The 17,858-nt window shown below is 42.5% G+C and overlaps 1 pseudogene; it reads left to right on the top strand.

Moving 5' to 3' along the window:
- Positions 1–14,740: 14,740 nt before the first annotated feature.
- On the top strand, positions 14,741–15,307 carry LOC128585436 (60S ribosomal protein L9-like; annotated as a pseudogene).
- Positions 15,308–17,858: the final 2,551 nt, after the last annotated feature.

The raw sequence follows: 17,858 nt of genomic DNA on the forward strand, positions 1-17,858 counted from the left end.
ATGGGCAAGAGACATGAATAGAACTTTCTCTAAAGACGACAGACGAATGGCTAACAAACACATGAAAAAATGTTCATCATCTCTATATATTAGAGAAATGCAAATCAAAACAACCCTGAGATATCATCTAACCCCAGTGAGAATGGCCCACATCACAAAATCTCAAAACTGCAGATGCTGGTGTGGATGTGGAGAGAGGGGAACACTTTTACACTGCTGGTGGGACTGCAAACTAGTAAAACCTTTCTGGAAGGAAGTCTGGAGAAACCTCAAAGCACTCAAGCTAGACCTCCCATTTGATCCTGCAATCCCATTGCTGGGCATCTACCCAGAATGAAAAAAATCCTTTTATCATAAGGACACTTGTACTAGACTGTTTATTGCAGCTCAATTTACAATCGCCAAAATGTGGAAACAGCCTAAATGCCCACCAACCCAGGAATGGATTAACAAGCTGTGGTATATGTATACCATGGAATACTATTCAGGCATTAAAAAAAATGGAGACTTTACATCCTTTGTATTAACCTGGATGGACGTGGAAGACATTATTCTTAGTAAAGCATCACAAGAATGGAGAAGCATGAATCCTATGTACTCAATTTTGATATGAGGACAATTAATGACAATTATGGTTATGGGGGGGGAACAGAAAGAGGGATGGAGGGAGGGGGGTGGGGCCTTGGTGTGTGTCACACTTTATGGGGGAAAGACATGATTGCAGGAGGGACTTCACCTAACAATTGCAATCAGTGTAACTGGCTTATTGTACCCTCAATGAATCCTCAACAATAAAAAAAAAAAAAAGTGAAAAAAAAAAAAAAAACTTCATAAGGGGCCTGACCTGTGAGCTGGGAATTTGGAGGCACCCATGAACTTTGAGGCCCAAACCCAAAGACTTCTGAAGGCAGAGGCCTGCAGAAGTATCTGGGAAAGGAGTGAGGTCACGGTCTCCCAGCTGCTTGGCAATGAGCTGAGTGGCCAAGTGGAGCAGTACCCCACCGGAGAGGAGGCTGCGGGCACGGACAACAGCCTAATGGAGGCCTCAGGATAGGGGACAGCTGCTCGCAACCCAAAGAAAACTGCCCACTATTTATGATGGGACCAGTGCACTTGCCAAAATTTCTGGTATCAAAGAGCCTGACTGAGCCAGGGGTCACAGAGACATCTACCCATTCATGTTAGATGGTCCCTGACTCTTCCATGAAAGGGAAGATGAGGAATGAGGAGCAGATTATACGGTTGACCTCCTCCAAGTCCCTAGCTGAGGTCTGATTTTCCCAGGGGAAGGGAAGTGGTGAGATTTAATTTAGATATGAGGTTGGAGTTTTGTGTAAACAGAATGAGAGCTTTTGTGTAAAACAGCAGAAGGGGGCGTGGATGCTGTGCTGGGACGGGAAAAGGACCAGTAGATGTCTCAGCTGCCCAGGAGCCCACGCTGAGGGTGGCTGGAAGTTGGTTTGCTGTCCTCGCAGCACTTCTATAATGGGACAGAGCATGGTGGGAAACTGTCCGATGTTCCCTCAGCTCTGGGCCAAACACCTGCCCATGCCCACCCCTGCCCCGGGGCCAGCCACTGAGCCTGCTAGGCCCCGTAGTGAGGGTGAGATCCCCCCAGAACCCAGAGGGCCCCAGCAAGGTATCAGAAGCACAGCTCCACACCCCTCCCTCAACACCTAGTCAAGAGTAGGGAAGGAGTGCGGAATCCCGCTTGCCCCTCGGGAGGTGAGGCAGCAACTCTTAATGCACCCGAGGCCAGGAGCTGCCGCCAGTCTGGCAAAATACAGAAAAGTTGCAGGAATCCCCGCACGCCTCTCCCATCCCGGGAGGCCGGTTAAGAGCTCTGGGTCCTAGTCTCTGCGGCTGCATCTTCTACCCCAGAAGAGGGGGCTGGGCTGGCTCCAGGTCTCCTTCCAGCACAGGCTGTAGCACCCTGACAAAAGCAACTTTTTGCCGGAAAATTCCTGCCTTAGAGAAAGTGGAGTGTCACCACTGAGGAGCCCAAGGACAGGGCGCTGCACCACCTTTCTCGTCCCGGAGTCAGCAGCCCTCCTCAGTTCCTGAAACTAGTTCTACCCACCTAGGACTTGGAAATCCAGTCCCCGCAGTGCTGATAAGAAGATGCTTATCAGCAGAGTGGCTCAGTGCTGGTGTCAGAAGGGTGGAGAAGGCTGGCAGCCCGGGTAGGGATTCAGAGCTCCTCAGCTCCAGAGGTGAGTGCAGGGCACACATCCTCCTGTCACCCCGGTTTGGGGCCTGAGTGAGATTAAGTGACTGTCATCTGGTGCTTGGGACATGATGAAAGTCCAGCAGTCTCCTGGCTGCTGCCTTGCACAGTTCACGGTAACCTGGCATCCCCTGCCTCCTGTGAGGCAAGCTGAGGACACGGGATTGAATCTTGGCAGGTGTATCGTGAGGATCACATGCATTTTTGTTAAATTAAATTGAATTCAATAATATCATAAGCCACATATAGTAGAGGGGATGTGGAATAGCATCCCTGAGTGGTCCATGTCCCAAGCCCTGACCCTGCTGTGAATATGTTAGATTGCACAGCAGAGGGGAGAGAAAATGACAGATGAAATGAAGGCTGCTGACCAACTGAGCTGAAGATTAGGAGATAGGCCTGTGTTATCCAGGTGGGCCATCACGAGAACCCTTAACAGGGGACGGGGAAGGCAGAAGAGGAATCAGAGTGAAGCAGCGAGGACTCGGCCATCTTTACTGGCTCCAGAGATGGAGGAAGGGGTTACAGGCTGAGGAACGGGCAGCCGCTGGGGCTGGGCATGGCCAGGAAACAGGTTCTCCCTGAGAGCCTCCACAGGGCTGTGGCCCTGCTAACACGCTGATGTCAGCCTGGCTAGACCCACGCTGGACACCTAACCTACAGGACTGTAAGACAGGAAAGTTGTGTTGTTTTAAACCACTGTATTTGTGATAATTTGTTACAGCAGCAACAGGGAACTGAGGTACCATCTGTCAACAAGTCTCCCAGAAACAGCTCCCTCGAACTGCTGCAAAAGACTTGTTTGCCTTCGTGGAGAGGGAGAAGGTCCCGTCCTTGCCTAGAGATGCAAAATCAGACCTTGGCATCACCCTCCCCTGGACATTCATTCATTTAATGCGAGGTCACCTTTACTCCAGAGCAGACACAAAATTTATTTTAAACACTTTTATTAAGGTATAATTTATATACTGTAAGTCACCATTTTAAAGCACAAAATTCAGTGGGTATTAGTATATTCACAGAGATGTACAAATATACCACTAATTCCCAAATATTTCCCCCATAGAGACCTGTATCCATTAGTAGTCATTCCCCCTTCCCAGCTCCTCTCCGTCCCTGGAAAACACCAATCTATTCTCCGATTCTATGGATTTGCCTATTCTGGACATTTCACACAAACAGAGCCATATAAGATGCGAGCTTTTGTGACTGGATTCATTCCCTTGGCATAATGTTTTCAAGGTGACTTCAAGATGACTATGATGTAGCCTGAATCAATACTTCATCTCTTTTTATTGACAAATAATATTCCAGCATATGAACACACCACACTCTGTGTATCTGTTTGTTAGTTAATGGTCATTTGAGTGCTTTCCACTTGCTGGTGTCATGAATAATGCTGTTATAAACATCTGTGGACAAGTTTTGTGTAGACACAGGTTCATTTTCTTTGAATATATGAGGGCTGTCCAGAAAGTGCCCAGCCATGTGTATCTCTATTTTTCATATTACATGGCTGGATACTTTTCAGATAGCTATATATATATATGTACACACACACACACACACACGTATACACACACATATACATATAGAAAGAGGAGTTGAATGGGTGGGGTGTATAGTAACTTTATGTTGAAGTTTTTGAGAAATTTCCAAAGTGTTTTCCAGAGAGGCAGCACCATTTGTATTCTCACCAGCAATGAAAGAGAATTCCAGTTTCTCCACATCCTTATTAATGTCCTATTGGGTATGAAGTAGCATCTCATTGTAGTTTTGATCTACATTTTGCTATTGACTAATTATGTTTAGCAGCATTTCATGTGCTTATTGAACATTTGGATATCTTCTCTCATATCCAATGTCTATTCCAATCCTTTGCCAATTTTCTTTTCTCCTCCACACCTTCCTCCCTTCCATCTTTCCTCCCTCTCTCCCTTCCTCTCCTTCCCTCCAGGGTCTCACTCTGTCACCCAGACTTATTTCACAATGGCGTAACCTTAGCTTACTGCAGGCTTGAACCCTTGAGTTTAAGTGATCCTCCTGCCTCAGCCTCCCAAAGTGCTGGGATTACAGGCGTGGGCCACCACACCCAGACTGGAAATTTAATTGCTTTTTGTATGATCCCACAAAAATTTTAAAGTCTGTGTTTTTCCCTTCAAAATCAAGAATTATTATTTCCAAGAAATATTTTCTCCATCTTCAGGCAAGACATATGAGGTCCGCCACAAAGTGTCTGAACCTTGCTGCTGTGCCTAAGAGAAAAAAAGAAAAACAAATCCTTGGTGTTGGGAACTGAAGTGTATAGTTTGCTTAGGCTTAAGATAAGGCAGGTTTATAGAAAGCCATGAACTTTAAAAATGTCTGAGAAGTCCTTGAACTCAGAACACAGATACGCAAGTCATCCAGATGGGTTACAAATGAAGTATGAAGCTCAAAGAGTTGATAGTATAATGACATGTGCAGGAGAAATGCATGTTTAATAAAAAAAAAAAAAAAACTTAAGAACCCTCCCGGGAAAATGGGCATGTGCAATCCCCTACCAACTTTGGGCATTAGTTATGAAATTTAGAGCTTGATTGGATTTTAGGATTATTCAGTCTACTCCTCTGAATTCAGAGATAAGAAAAGCAAGGTCCAGAAAGGGGAAGTGACTTGGGGTACTATATGGGACGGAACGCAAAGGGTTTGGAAACAAATTATCCAGATCATCACCCCTGTGAGACCTCAGGGGAGGTTGCTTAGCTTTGACGTCTACCTTGCAGGGAGGTTGTAAGAACTCAGTTATGCAGATGGAGTATTTGCTGGGCACCATGTGCCTGGCCCTGCATTTGGTGCTGGGGACAGAGTGGAAAATGAAAGGGTAGATTCAGGATGAGTATTTTAGGAGATAATAACATAGTATAAGGCCTCACGTTGTGTTTCTCCAGCTCGTTGTATAAGCTCCAACATTCATTGTCTTCATTTCTGAATCCCAAGTGACTGACACATTGTAGGCTCTTCGTAAGTGTTGAACTAAACAGATTTTCTTTGTCTTATCCCAAGTCAAACAGGAGAAGAATGGGATTTGGCGCTGTGAGGAAGCAGAGCGTCTCAGGAGGCGGCGATGACCAGCCCAAAGTCTCAGCGTGGGGCCAGGTCTTTGTCCCAAGGAAGAGGCAAATATATCAGTTAAGCTAGGGCTTATTTAATTTTATTTAAAATAATAAAGCTAATCCCTTGATAAAACAAAACAAAAATCCTTTGGGGTCCCTTTTCCTTCTAGTCACATCCACACATGACTTTCCCACAAAATAAATCAGTGTAGCTAGGAAGACTAAGTTTTAAAATAGAAATAAATACAATTTATGTCAACATCACTCTGAGGGTAAAACAAAAGCAATTCTGTGCATACCATCACATCTTTGAATCAGCCCAAACTGGATGATAAAAAGGATGAGGGCAACATATTTACAGGGAGGAGAGAAGGACTTCAGGCCCAGGAACAGGAGTCCAAGCCCTTGGGCATCACTGTAGATTTATTTTTACATGTGGAGAATCCTTCATTCTTCCTTCTGGTTTGCAACTCAAGGTTTGTGGTTCTACTGGAAGGGGGCAGAGAGAGCAGGAACTGGGCTAGGACCTGGGCAGCAGCTGGTTACCATGACCCATGTGTCAGGCATTACACAGACACGGCCAGGTACGCAGTGTCCCCTTGCTCATGAAATCAGCCCTCCACAGACCTTATGAATGAAAGATCAAAAAACAAAACTTGATACTGAAAACAATACTCAAAGGGAAATCTAGAATGCCCGATTATAGATTCATCTCTGCTTCTCACTGGCTCTATGATCTTGATGGAGTTATCTCTCTGAATATCCGTTAGTAAAATAAGAAGCTGGAACTTGATGAGCAAACGTCCAAGAGGAGTGCCCTTTACCACGTCTTGTCCACTGCAGACATCACAAGTCGATTGCCCCACACTGCCCTGAGCAGCAAGCTGAGTGTCCTTCACAGACCAGCGTGGTGTAGACCAACACCAATCATTTGGAACTGGAGCGCAAGATACAACTCATTTGCTATCCTTGACCACACCGTTTTATAAGGCCTTTTTACCCCGATTGAAGTGATTCTAAGACATTTTCTGTAGGATTGTCCAGGCTTCCCTCTGCAGTTGTCATAAAGCAGAAAACAGATGATTCCATAAAGTTAAGAAATAACCCAGGGCAGCTCCACGTAAGTGTAAGCTGCGGGGGAAACTGTTACTGTACAGTGCTGTCCACTCTGCTATGGTGCGGTGAGAGCTGGGTGAAGGGAGGGAACTGCCCTGTAAACTTGGTTAAGAATGGTCAGGGTGGAGGTTGAGCAGTAGGGGAGATGTAGAAAAAATTTTTGAAATTTTTTTCCGTGAAGTATATATACTTGTGTTTCTGCCCGGCGTTAACTCCGGTAGATGCGGGAGTCGTTAGGGCAGGCAGCCTTGCCAGGAAATTCGCAGCTGTGAGTTTGATGAGCTGGGACAGGAATGTGTCTTCCATGCAGTGCAAACAGGGAAGGGCTTTCAAGTGTATGAAACTGATCTCTATCCACTTCTATTCAAGGAAACACCGTGCTGGGCTTTTCAAACACAGCCAGGGTGGAGAATCTTTCCCAAGGTGATCTAATTTCCAGGGCTGGGTGGCCTGGAGTGCTGCTCTCGGGTCACATTCCATCTGCCTGGCTTGTCACTGCTTTTGCTCACAGCTGTTGCCTGGCTTCTGACCTGAGGCTGGCTGTGGGTGCCTGGGGCCAGAGTGATGGCCGAGAGGGGAGCAAGATGACACGCCTTGAGGAGGCACAGAAAGCCAACCCACTCCCAGAGAATTCAGCCTTTGGGACTGCAAATTGGAGTTCTCAGGAGCACCCTCACCCACCTCTTGAGAGCCTGCCTCTCTTCCTCCTTCCTTGCATGGCTTTTAACCACCAGTGAACAGCCCATGCATTTTAATGACTTACATGATTAAGGTCTCCAGCCCAGAAGCTCCACAAAGGCATGGGTTTTGTTTGTTTGTTCACAGCTGTTGCTTCAATAATTAAAACACTCTCTGAAACTTAGAAGGTACATGTTAAGTCTTTGTTAAATGATGAAATCTATTCATCTATTTAATATTTTGTTCATTCAGTTAAGAAAACTTCCATTGAATACCCGTTAAAGGTCTGGAAATATTTCCCTAGGTTTGGGACTGGGGTCTGGAAGGAGATTTGAAAAGGAAAGGCGGGCGGTGCCCGTGGCTCAAGGAGTAGGGCACGGGTCCCATATGCCGGAGGTGGTGGGTTCTAAACCCAGCCCCGGCCAAAAAAAAAAAAAAAAAGAAAAGGAAAGGCAAGTTTCCACTGAGGACTGTAGAAAAGGGTAAAATGCCACTAGCTGACTTTCTGTACCAGGGCACAGTTCATCAAGCACTCTCAAGTTCATTGTTGATTTGTGCTTCAAATCAGCCTTTTGAGGTCAGAGTCCTTATTACAATTTTTCAGAGGGAGAAATGGAGGTTTACAGAAATTAAGTAACTCATTCAAAACCATACAGCTCCCAGGTAGTAAAGCCCAGGCCTTCACAAAATACACACACATCGCTTTCAGCTGCTGGCTGCTGCCCCCACCCAAATGTCTCTCTAGGACCCTGCTTTCCAGGGAGGCAAAGCTTATCCAACAACTGTGGCCTGATGGAAGTCCCTTAGAGAACAGAATATCACGGGAGATATCGCAAGCTATTTTTTTTTTTTTTAAATCTGCCTTGGGTTGAGACTTCTACTACTCTAAAAAGCAGCCTAAATTCATCATGACTCTTACCCACAGGGTTAGTGAGTATGCGTGGAAAAGAGACATTCAAGTTTGGAACCAGATTTCCCAAACAACTAAGGTTTTGGAACCTCCCAGAATACCCCCAGCAGGATTTCCCCTAGATTAGCGATCTTATTTCCACGGAATTCCGGGTTTGCACTATAAGTGAACCACCAAATCCGTTTCCTATCTAGTTTAGGCTTAGAGACTCTTAGTGATATGCTGCCTATTCCCAGGCCCCCGGAATTTAGCCCCCAAGTTCCCAAATCAAAAACTGGGAACACTTTGAAATTCCTGTGATTGAGCAACCGACGACTCCAATAAAGCTCCCAGCCATCAGGACGCACCCAGTGTGTGCGTTAGTCATGCTGAGCTCTCTGGAGGATGCTTAAATTCTGGCTCTGAGAAAGTGCCCATTTATCTTTGCATCATTTGGAGTCACTGGAGGTCCACGTGGGATCATATGGTGCTGGCCTATCTGGTACAGGGCGGGGGAGAGAGTGAGTTTGTTTCATTATAAATAAATATCTTTTTAGCTGTTAAATAATAAAATTTCTTCCAATTGAGTCTCTCTCACATCTTATTCATATTAGTTTATTTTCTTCAACTACTCAGCTTGTGAAAATAATTTTATAACTTTTTAAAGTTAATTTCCTTTTCTGAAGCCTCAAACACCCACAGCTAGGATAGAAAGGACCTTGCTGTTTGCTCATACTCTTATACATGTAAAACATTCTCCTGTTTAGACTTCACAGTAAGGAGACAGCAGCTTATTCTAATTTTTATCATGTCCCTGCATCCCAGCCCTGCTGGTGGGGAGGGCCAGAAAGTGACAGCAGGAAGCAGAATGCTTCTGGAGTGGACGAAATAATTTTCTGTTATTTATCTACTGTCTGTTTTTTTTTTGGGGGGGGGGTCTCTTTTTTTGAGACAAGTGCTCACTCTGTCACCCTGACTAGAGTATAGTGGTCTCATCACAGCTCCTCAAACTCCTTGGCTCAAGCAATCCTCCTGCCTCAGCCTTCTGAGTAGCTGGGACTAGAGGAATGTGCCACCATGCCCAGCTAATTTTTGTATTTTTTTGTAGAGACGAGGTCTTGCTCTTGCTCAGGCTGGTCTCAAATTCCTGGTGTCAAGCAATCCTCCTGCCTGGGCCTCCCTAAGTACTAAGATTACAGGTGTGAGCCACCGCACCTGGCCCTTGTTTTATGATATTTTGTTCTAAAAACTTAAATGAACTAAGAACTTCAGATTAAAAACACAATTGTTATACTACCACACATCCTGCTGAATGGTGTAAAGAAAACAGACAAGTAGTAGTAAGTTTTGACAAGGATACGGAACAAATAAAAGTCTCATACACTTACGATGAGAGTGTAATTAGTATGACCAGTGACAAAGTTGAATATATTAGTATATCTACCCTGTGACCCAGCAATTTCTTTTTTTTTTATTGTTGGGGATTCATTGAAGGTACAATAAGCCAGGTTACACTGATTGCAATTGTTAGGCAAAGTCCTTCTTGAAATCATGTCTTGCCCCCATAAAGTGTGACACACACCAAGGCCCCACCCCCCTCCCTCCATCCCTCTTTCTGCTTTTCCTCCCCCCCATAACCTTAATTGTCATTAATTGTCCTCATATCAAAATTGAGTACATAGGATTCATGCTTCTCCATTCTTGTGATGCTTTACTAAGAATAATGTCTTCCACTTCCATCCAGGTTAATAGGAAGGATGTAAAGTCTCCAGTTTTTTTAATGGCTGAATAGTATTCCATGGTGTACATATACCACAGCTTGTTAATCCATTCCTGGGTTGGTGGGCATTTAGGCTGTTTCCACATTTTGGCGATTGTAAATTGAGCTGCAATAAACAGTCTACTACAAGTGTCCTTATGATAAAAGGATTTTTTTCCTTCTGGGTAGATGCCCAGTAATGGGATTGCAGGATCAAATGGGAGCTCTAGCTTGAGTGCTTTGAGGTTTCTCCATACTTCCTTCCAGAAAGGTTGTACTAGTTTGCAGTCCCACCAGCAGTGTAAAAGTGTTCCCTTCTCTCCACATCCACGCCAGCATCTGCAGTTTTGAGATTTTGTGATGTGGGCCATTGTCACTGGGGTTAGATGATATCTCAGGGTTCTTTTGATTTGCATTTCTCTAACATAAAGAGATGATGAACATTTTTTCATATGTTTGTTAGCCATTCGTCTGTTATCTTTAGAGAAAGTTCTATTCATGTCTCTTGCCCATTGATATATGGGATTGTTGGCTTTTTTCATGTGGATTAATTTGAGTTCTCTATAGATCCTAGTTATCAAGCTTTTGTCTGATTGAAAATATGCAAATATCCTTTCCCATTGTGTAGGTTGTCTCTTTGCTTTGGTTATTGTCTCCTTAGCTGTACAGAAGCTTTTCAGTTTAATGAAGTCCCATTTGTTTATTTTTGTTGTTGTTGCAATTGCCATGGCAGTCTTCTTCATGAAGTCTTCCCCCAGGCCAATATCTTCCAGTGTTTTTCCTATGCTTTCTTGGAGGATTTTTATTGTTTCATGCCTTAAATTTAAGTCCTTTATCCATCTTGAATCAATTTTTGTGAGTGGGGAAAGGTGTGGGTCCAGTTTCAGTCTTTTACATGTAGACATCCAGTTCTCCCAACACCATTTATTGAATAGGGAGTCTTTCCCCCAAGGTATGTTCTTGTTTGGTTTATCGAAGATTAGGTGGTTGTAAGATGTTAGTTTCATTTCTTGGTGTTCAATTCGATTCCAAGTGTCTATGTCTCTGTTTTTGTGCCAGTACCATGCTGTCTTGACCACTATGGCTTTGTAGTACAGATTAAGATCTGGTATGCTGATGCCCCTAGCTTTATTTTTATTACTAAGAACTGCCTTAGCTATACAGGTTTTTTTCTGGTTCCATACAAAACGCAGAATCGTTTTCTCCAAATCTTGAAAGTACGATGTTGGTATTTTTATAGGAATGGCATTGGATAGGTAGATTGCTTTGGGAAGTATAGACATTTTAACAATGTTGTTCTTCCAATCCGTGAGCATAGTATGTTCTTCCATTTGTTAATATCCTCTGCTATTTCCTTTCTGAGGATTTCATAATTTTCTTTATAGAGGTCCTTCACCTCCTTTGTTAGGTATATTCCTAGGTATTTCATTTTTTTTTGAAACTATGGTGAAGGGAGTTGTGTCCTTAATTAGCTTCTCATCTTGACTGTTATTGGTGTGTACAAAGGCTACTGACTTGTGGACATCGATTTTATATCCTGAAACATTACTGTATTTTTTGATGACTTCTAGGAGTCTTGTGGTTGAGTCTTTGGGGTTCTCTAAGTATTAGATCATGTCATCAGCAAAGAGGGAGAGTTTGACCTCCTCTGCTCCCATTTGGATTCCCTTTATTTCCTTGTCTTGCCTAATTGTATTGGCTAGAACTTCCAGCACTATGTTGAATAGTAAAGGTGACAGAGGACAACCTTGTCTGGTTCCAGTTCTAAGAGGAAAAGCTTTCAGTTTTACTCCATTCAGTAAAATATTAGCTGTGGGTCTGTCATAGATAGCTTCAATCAGTTTTAGAAATGTGCCACCTATGCCTACACTCTTCAGTGTTCTAATTAGAAAAGGATGCTGGATTTTATCAAATGCTTTTTCTGCATCTATTGAGAGGATCATGTGATCTTTATTTTTGCCTCTGTTAATACGGTGGATAACGTTTATGGACTTGCATATGTTAAACCAGCCTTGCATCCCTGGGATGAAGCCTACTTGATCATGATGAATGACTTTTTTGATGATAAGCTGTAATCTATTGGCTAGGATTTTGTTGAGAATTTTTCCATCTATATTCATGAGTGAGATTGGTCTGAAATTCTCCTTTTGGTTTGCATCTTTTCCTGGTTTTGGTATCAGGGTGATGTTTGCTTCATAGAATGTGTTGGGGAAGATTCCTTCTTCCTCAATTTTTTGGAATAATTTCTGCAGTACAGAAATAAGCTCTTCCTTGAAGGTTTGATAGCATTCTGGAGTGGAGCCATGTGGACCAGGGCATTTTTTGGTTGGAAGCTTTTTTATTGTTTCTTTGATCTCAGTGCTTGAAATTGGTCTGTTCAGGAGCTCTATTTCTTCCTGGCTAAGTCTAGGGAGAGGGTGTGATTCCAAATATTGATCCATTTCCTTCACATTGTCAAATTTCTGGGCATAGAGTTTCTGGTAGTATTCAGAGATGATCTCTTGTATCTCTGTGGGATCAGTTGTTATTTCCCCTTTATCATTTCTGATCGAGGTTACTAGAGATTTTACTTTTCTATTTCTAGTTAGTCTGGCCAATGGTTTATCTATTTTATTTATTTTTTCATAAAACCAACTCCTTGTTTCATTAATTTTCTGAATGATTCTTTTGTTTTCAATTTCATTGATCTCTGATTTGATTTTGGATATTTCTTTTCTTCTACTGAGTTTAGGCTTAGATTGTTCTTCTTTTTCCAATTCCATAAGATCTCTTGTGAGATTGTTGATGCGTTCTTTCTGTTTTTCGAATGTAGGCATCTAAAGCGATGAATTTTCCTCTCAAAACTGCTTTTCATTATCCCACAGGTTTTGGTAGCTTGTGTCTTCATTGTTGTTATGCTCAAGGAAGTTAATGATTTCCTGTTTTATTTCTTCCTGCACCCATCTGTTATTCAACAGAAGATTGTTTAATTTCCATGCCTTTGTGTGGGGTCGAGCGTTTTTGTTAGAGTTGAGTTCCACCTTTAGTGTCTTATGGTCTGAGAAGGTACAAGGTAAAATTTCAATTCTTTTTATTCTGTTGATATTTGTTTTGTGTCCCAGGATATGATCAATTTTGGAGAATGTTCCATGGGGTAATGAGAAGAATGTATATTCTTTATCTTTGGGATGGAGTGTTCTATATGCGTCTATCAAGCACCGTTGTTCTAGGGTCTCATTTAAATCTCTTATATCTTTGTTTAATTTCTGTTTAGAGGCTCTGTCCAGCTCTGTAAGAGGAGTATTAAATTCCCCTGTTATTATTGTATTATCAGATATCATATTGCTCAGACTGAGCAAGGTCTATTTCAAGAATCTGGGAGCATTTAAATTGGGTGCATAAATATTTAGAATTGAAACATCTTCTTGTTGTATTTTTCCCTTGACCAATATAAAGTGATCTTTGTCTTTTTTGACTTTAGTTGCTTTAAATCCACATGAATCTGAAAATAAGATTGCAACTCCTCTTTTCTTCTGAATTCCATTTGCCTGAAAAATTGTCTTCCAACCCTTGACTCGGAGCTTTAATTTGTCTTTTGAAGCCAGGTGTGTTTCTTGCAGACGTGACCCAGCAATTTCACTCAGCAGAAATTTGTATATATGTATTCACCAAATCACATGCAAAAATATGCAAAGGAGTACAATTTAGTATAGCCCTACAAGAACTACTCAGTTGTCTATGAATGGTAGAATGCATAAAGGAATTGCAGTGTAAGTACATAATGGAATCTCATACCACAACGAGAATGAATGAATTCCAGCTATGTGAAACACCATAATGAATCTCACTTCTGAACATGATGTGACTGAAGGAAACCAGACACAAAACAGTATATACTTTACCATTGAATTTCTGTAAGGTTCAAAATGCAGTAGAACTTATAATTTAAGAAGAATCATAGTTACCCTTACTGGGGCCAGGGACTAAAAGAGGATGTAAGGGGGCTTCCAGGATTCTGTTAATGTCTGGTTCGTGGTCTGGGTACTGATCATACAAGTGTGTTCTCTTTGTGAAAATTCAGTGAACTGAATTCCACGATCTGTACACTGCTGTGTTTGTGTATTTTCATAAAATTATAAGAGATAAGAACCAATGGCACATACAAAAGAGTGAGGTTGGCCTCTAACCTCATACTTTATACAAAATTAACTTGAAATGAACTAAAGACCTAAATATAAGAGCTAACTCTTACAAAACTTTTAGAAGAAAACATGGATATAAATATTCATGATCTTGAATTTGGCAATGGTTTCTTAAATATAACACGAAAAGCACAAGCAACCAAAGACAAAGAATAGACAAGTTGGACTTCATCAAAATGAAAAACTTCTGTGCTTCAAAGGGCATTATGAAGAAAGTGAAAAGACAGCCCACATAATGGGAAAAAATATCTGCAGATTGTATTCCCAATAAGAATCTAATATATAGAATATATAAAGAACAATTATCACAATAACTCAATTTATAAAAGAAGAAAGGATTAAATAGAGATTTTTTCAAAGATTTACAAATGTTCATTTAGCACATGAAATAATGCTCAACATCACTGGTCATTAGGGAAATATGAATCAAAACTACAAGATACCACTTCATATGCACTAGAATAGGTAAGATTAAGAAAGACAGATAGGGGGCGGCACCTGTGGCTCAGTCGGTAAGGCGCTGGCCCCATATACCGAGGATGGTGGGTTCAAACCCAGCCCCGGCTGAACTGCAACCAAAAAATAGCTGGGTGTTGTGGTGGGCGCCTGTAGTCCCAGCTACTTGGGAGGGTGAGGCAAGAGAATCTCTTAAGCCCAGGAGTTGGAGGTTGCTGTGAGCTGTGTGATGCCATGGCACTCTACCGAGGGCCATAAAGTGAGACTCTGTCTCTACAAAAAATAAAAATAAATAAAAATAAAAAAGACAGATAGCTCTTTGCCACATTGCCTGTGAGAATGAAGACCATTCTCAGCGATCAAGCTGTCGAGATTCCAGAAAACGTCACCATCACTCTGAAGGGACGCACAGTTATTGTGTAGGGTCCCAGGGGAACCCTGGTGGAGGGACTTCAACCACATCAGTGTGGACCTCAGTCTCCTTGGAAGGAAACGAAAGAGGCTCCGGGTTGACAAATGGTGGGGAGATAGAAAAGGAACTGGCTACTGTTCACACTATTTGCAGTCACGTACAAAACACGATCGAGAGCATTACACTGGGCTTCCGATACATGGTGAGGTCTGTGTATGCTTCCCCATCAATGTTATTGTCCAGGAGAATGGGTCTCTTGTTGAAATAAGAAATTTCTTGGGTGAAAAATGCATCTGCCAGGTTCAGATGAGGGCAGGCGCTGCTCATTTAGTATCTCAAGCCCAGAAAAATGAGTTAATTGAAGGAAATGACATTGCGCTTGTTTCAAAGTCAGCTGCTTTGATTCAGCAAGCCACACAGTTAAAAACAAGGATATCAGAAAATTGTTGGATGGTATTTATGTCTCTGAAAAAGGAACAGTTAAAGCAGGCTGATGAATAAGATCTAAGAGTTGTCCAGCTGCAGCAAGACACTCAGTGATTCCTAAGACCTCTTGTAATTTTAGTGATGCAATAAAAGATTCATTCATTTGGGGAAAAAAAAGATAATACAGACAACAACAAGTGCTGATGAGGATGAGGAGAAATTGGAACTCTCATATGTTGCTGGTGGGAATATAAAATGGTTCAGCTGATTTGGGAAACAGTTTTATAGCTCTTCAAAACATGAAAGCATTATCATATGCCCCAGCAATTCTACACCTAGGCATATATACTCCAGAGCAATGAAAACATGTCCATGCAAATAATTGCATATAAATTTCATTGCATCACTATTCATAATAACCCCCAAAGTGGAAATGTTCATCAACTGATGAATGGACAAACAGAATGTGGGCTATCTATATAGTGGGATATTATTCAGCCGTGAAAGGAAAGAAGTGCTAATACACTCTACAGTATGGATGAATTCTCTTGAAACACGTGATGTGCAAGAATCCAGTCATAAAAGGCCCTGCATTGTGTGATTCTATTTAGATGAAATGTCCAACAGAGGCATAGCCGGGCGTTGTGGCGGGCGCCTGTAGTCCCAGCTGCTTGGGAGGCTGAGGCAAGAGAATCACTTAAGCCCAGGAGTTAGAGGTTGCTGTGAGCCGTGTGACGCCACGGCACTCTACCCGAGGGCGGTACAGTGATACTCCGTCTCTACAAAAAAAAAAAAAGAAAGAAATGTCCAACAGAGGCAAATCGCTACACACAGAAAGGAGATTAGTAGTTGCCGGGGACAGGAGGAGAAGAGACTAGAGAGTGACTGTTAAAAAATATATTTGTTGGTTTGTTTTCCTGGGGAGGGAGGTGATGAAAATATTCTGGAATTAGATAATGGTAATGTGGAACAACGTTGTGAATATATTATAACCATTGAGTTTTACTCTTCAAAAGGTTGAATTTTATGGTATGTGAATTATAGCTCAATGAAAGAATCTACTGGAGAGAGACATAAAAAAAAATTAGATGCTATGAGAATAATTGGAAACCATCTAGGTATCCATCACAAGAGCTGACTGTTCTAAACATACCACACTAAAGAGTATGAAATTGTGAGCCGGGAGAAGTGCGCGCTATCCTTTACCCCCATTTTACTCTCTGCAGTGCCCCTCACCTACCTTCTTCCTGAATGCCCATCTTTGCCTCATAGACCAGGCTTTCTCAAGATGTCACTTTAGTTCAACTGCATCCAAAATCTCTTGTAGTGATTGTAAAAATTCTTTGGCACCACTCCAGGTCTACTGAAACAGAAACTTGGTGGGTAGAACTCTGGCATTTTTGACAAGTCACCCAGCTGTAAAAATAATACCATTGTTAAGAGTAGTAGCTTTTGCTTGTAGAATACTATGTACAGGCTTCACTAATTCATGTAGTCCACAGCATGATCTATAACTAGGTACTATTATCCCCATTTTACAGATGAGTAAACTGAGAGATTAAGAAACTTTCCCAAAGGCACATAACCAGAAAGTATAGAGCCAGGAATCAAATGCAAGCAGTCTAGCTTTAGATCATGCCTTTCTTATAGAAATAGAGCCACAAAGTGACTAACAGCTTCTCAAACTTAATGTGGCTGAAGCAGAATTCTCATTTTCTCCTGACACCTGCCCCTTCCCCGTGTACCCATCTTCCAAACAGCGTCAACACACACTCAGTTGTTCAAACCAAACCCCAGGAGCCAACTCTGGCCTCTCTCTTCTTTCTTTTGGTCCATGAGGAAGGCCTAGGCACACGGAGTCCCTCTCCCCTTGCGCCAGCCTCTCCCCCACCACCCCCAATCAACTGCAGCAACTTCCCTGCCAGTCTCTCTGCTCTTCCCAGGCCTACCTATTATCTTCTGACTTTCTAGAGCTGTAAGGAAAACTGAAGAAATAAAAAGACACGGTAGCTTATACTTCAGTAAACAGATTTAGAAAAATTCTTTTTTTTTCTTTTTTTTTTTTTGAGACAGAACCTCAAGCTGTCACCCTGGGTGACATAGCTCACAGCAACCTCCAACTCCTGGGCTCAAGTGATTTTCCTGCCTCTGCCTCCCAAATAGCTGGGACTACAAGCGCCTGCCACAACACCTGGCTATTTTTTAGTTGCAGCCGTAATTGTTGTATGGCAGATCTGGGCTGGATTCGAACCCGCCAGCTCAGGTGTATGTGGCTGGCGCCTTAGCCACTTGAGCCACAGACGGCAAGCCTAGAAAAATTCTTAAGAAAAGTTTATGATCGAACTCAATGAAGAAAGTTGAGGATAATATAAAAATAACTTCCTTTTTTTTTTTTTTTTTTCTTTCTGTAGAGACAGAGTCTCACTTTATGGCCCTCGGTAGAGTGCCATGGCATCACACAGCTCACAGCAACCTCCAGCTCCTGGGCTTAAGCCATTCTCTTGCCTCAGCCTCCCGAGTTGCTAGGACTACAGGTGCCGGCCACAACACCCAGCTATTTTTTGGTTGCAGTTCAGCCGGGGCCTGGTTTGAACCCGCCACCCTCAGTATATGGGGCCG

This window comes from Nycticebus coucang, chromosome 5 (assembly GCF_027406575.1).
Source record: "Nycticebus coucang isolate mNycCou1 chromosome 5, mNycCou1.pri, whole genome shotgun sequence".
NCBI classification, from domain to species: Eukaryota; Metazoa; Chordata; class Mammalia; order Primates; family Lorisidae; genus Nycticebus; species Nycticebus coucang.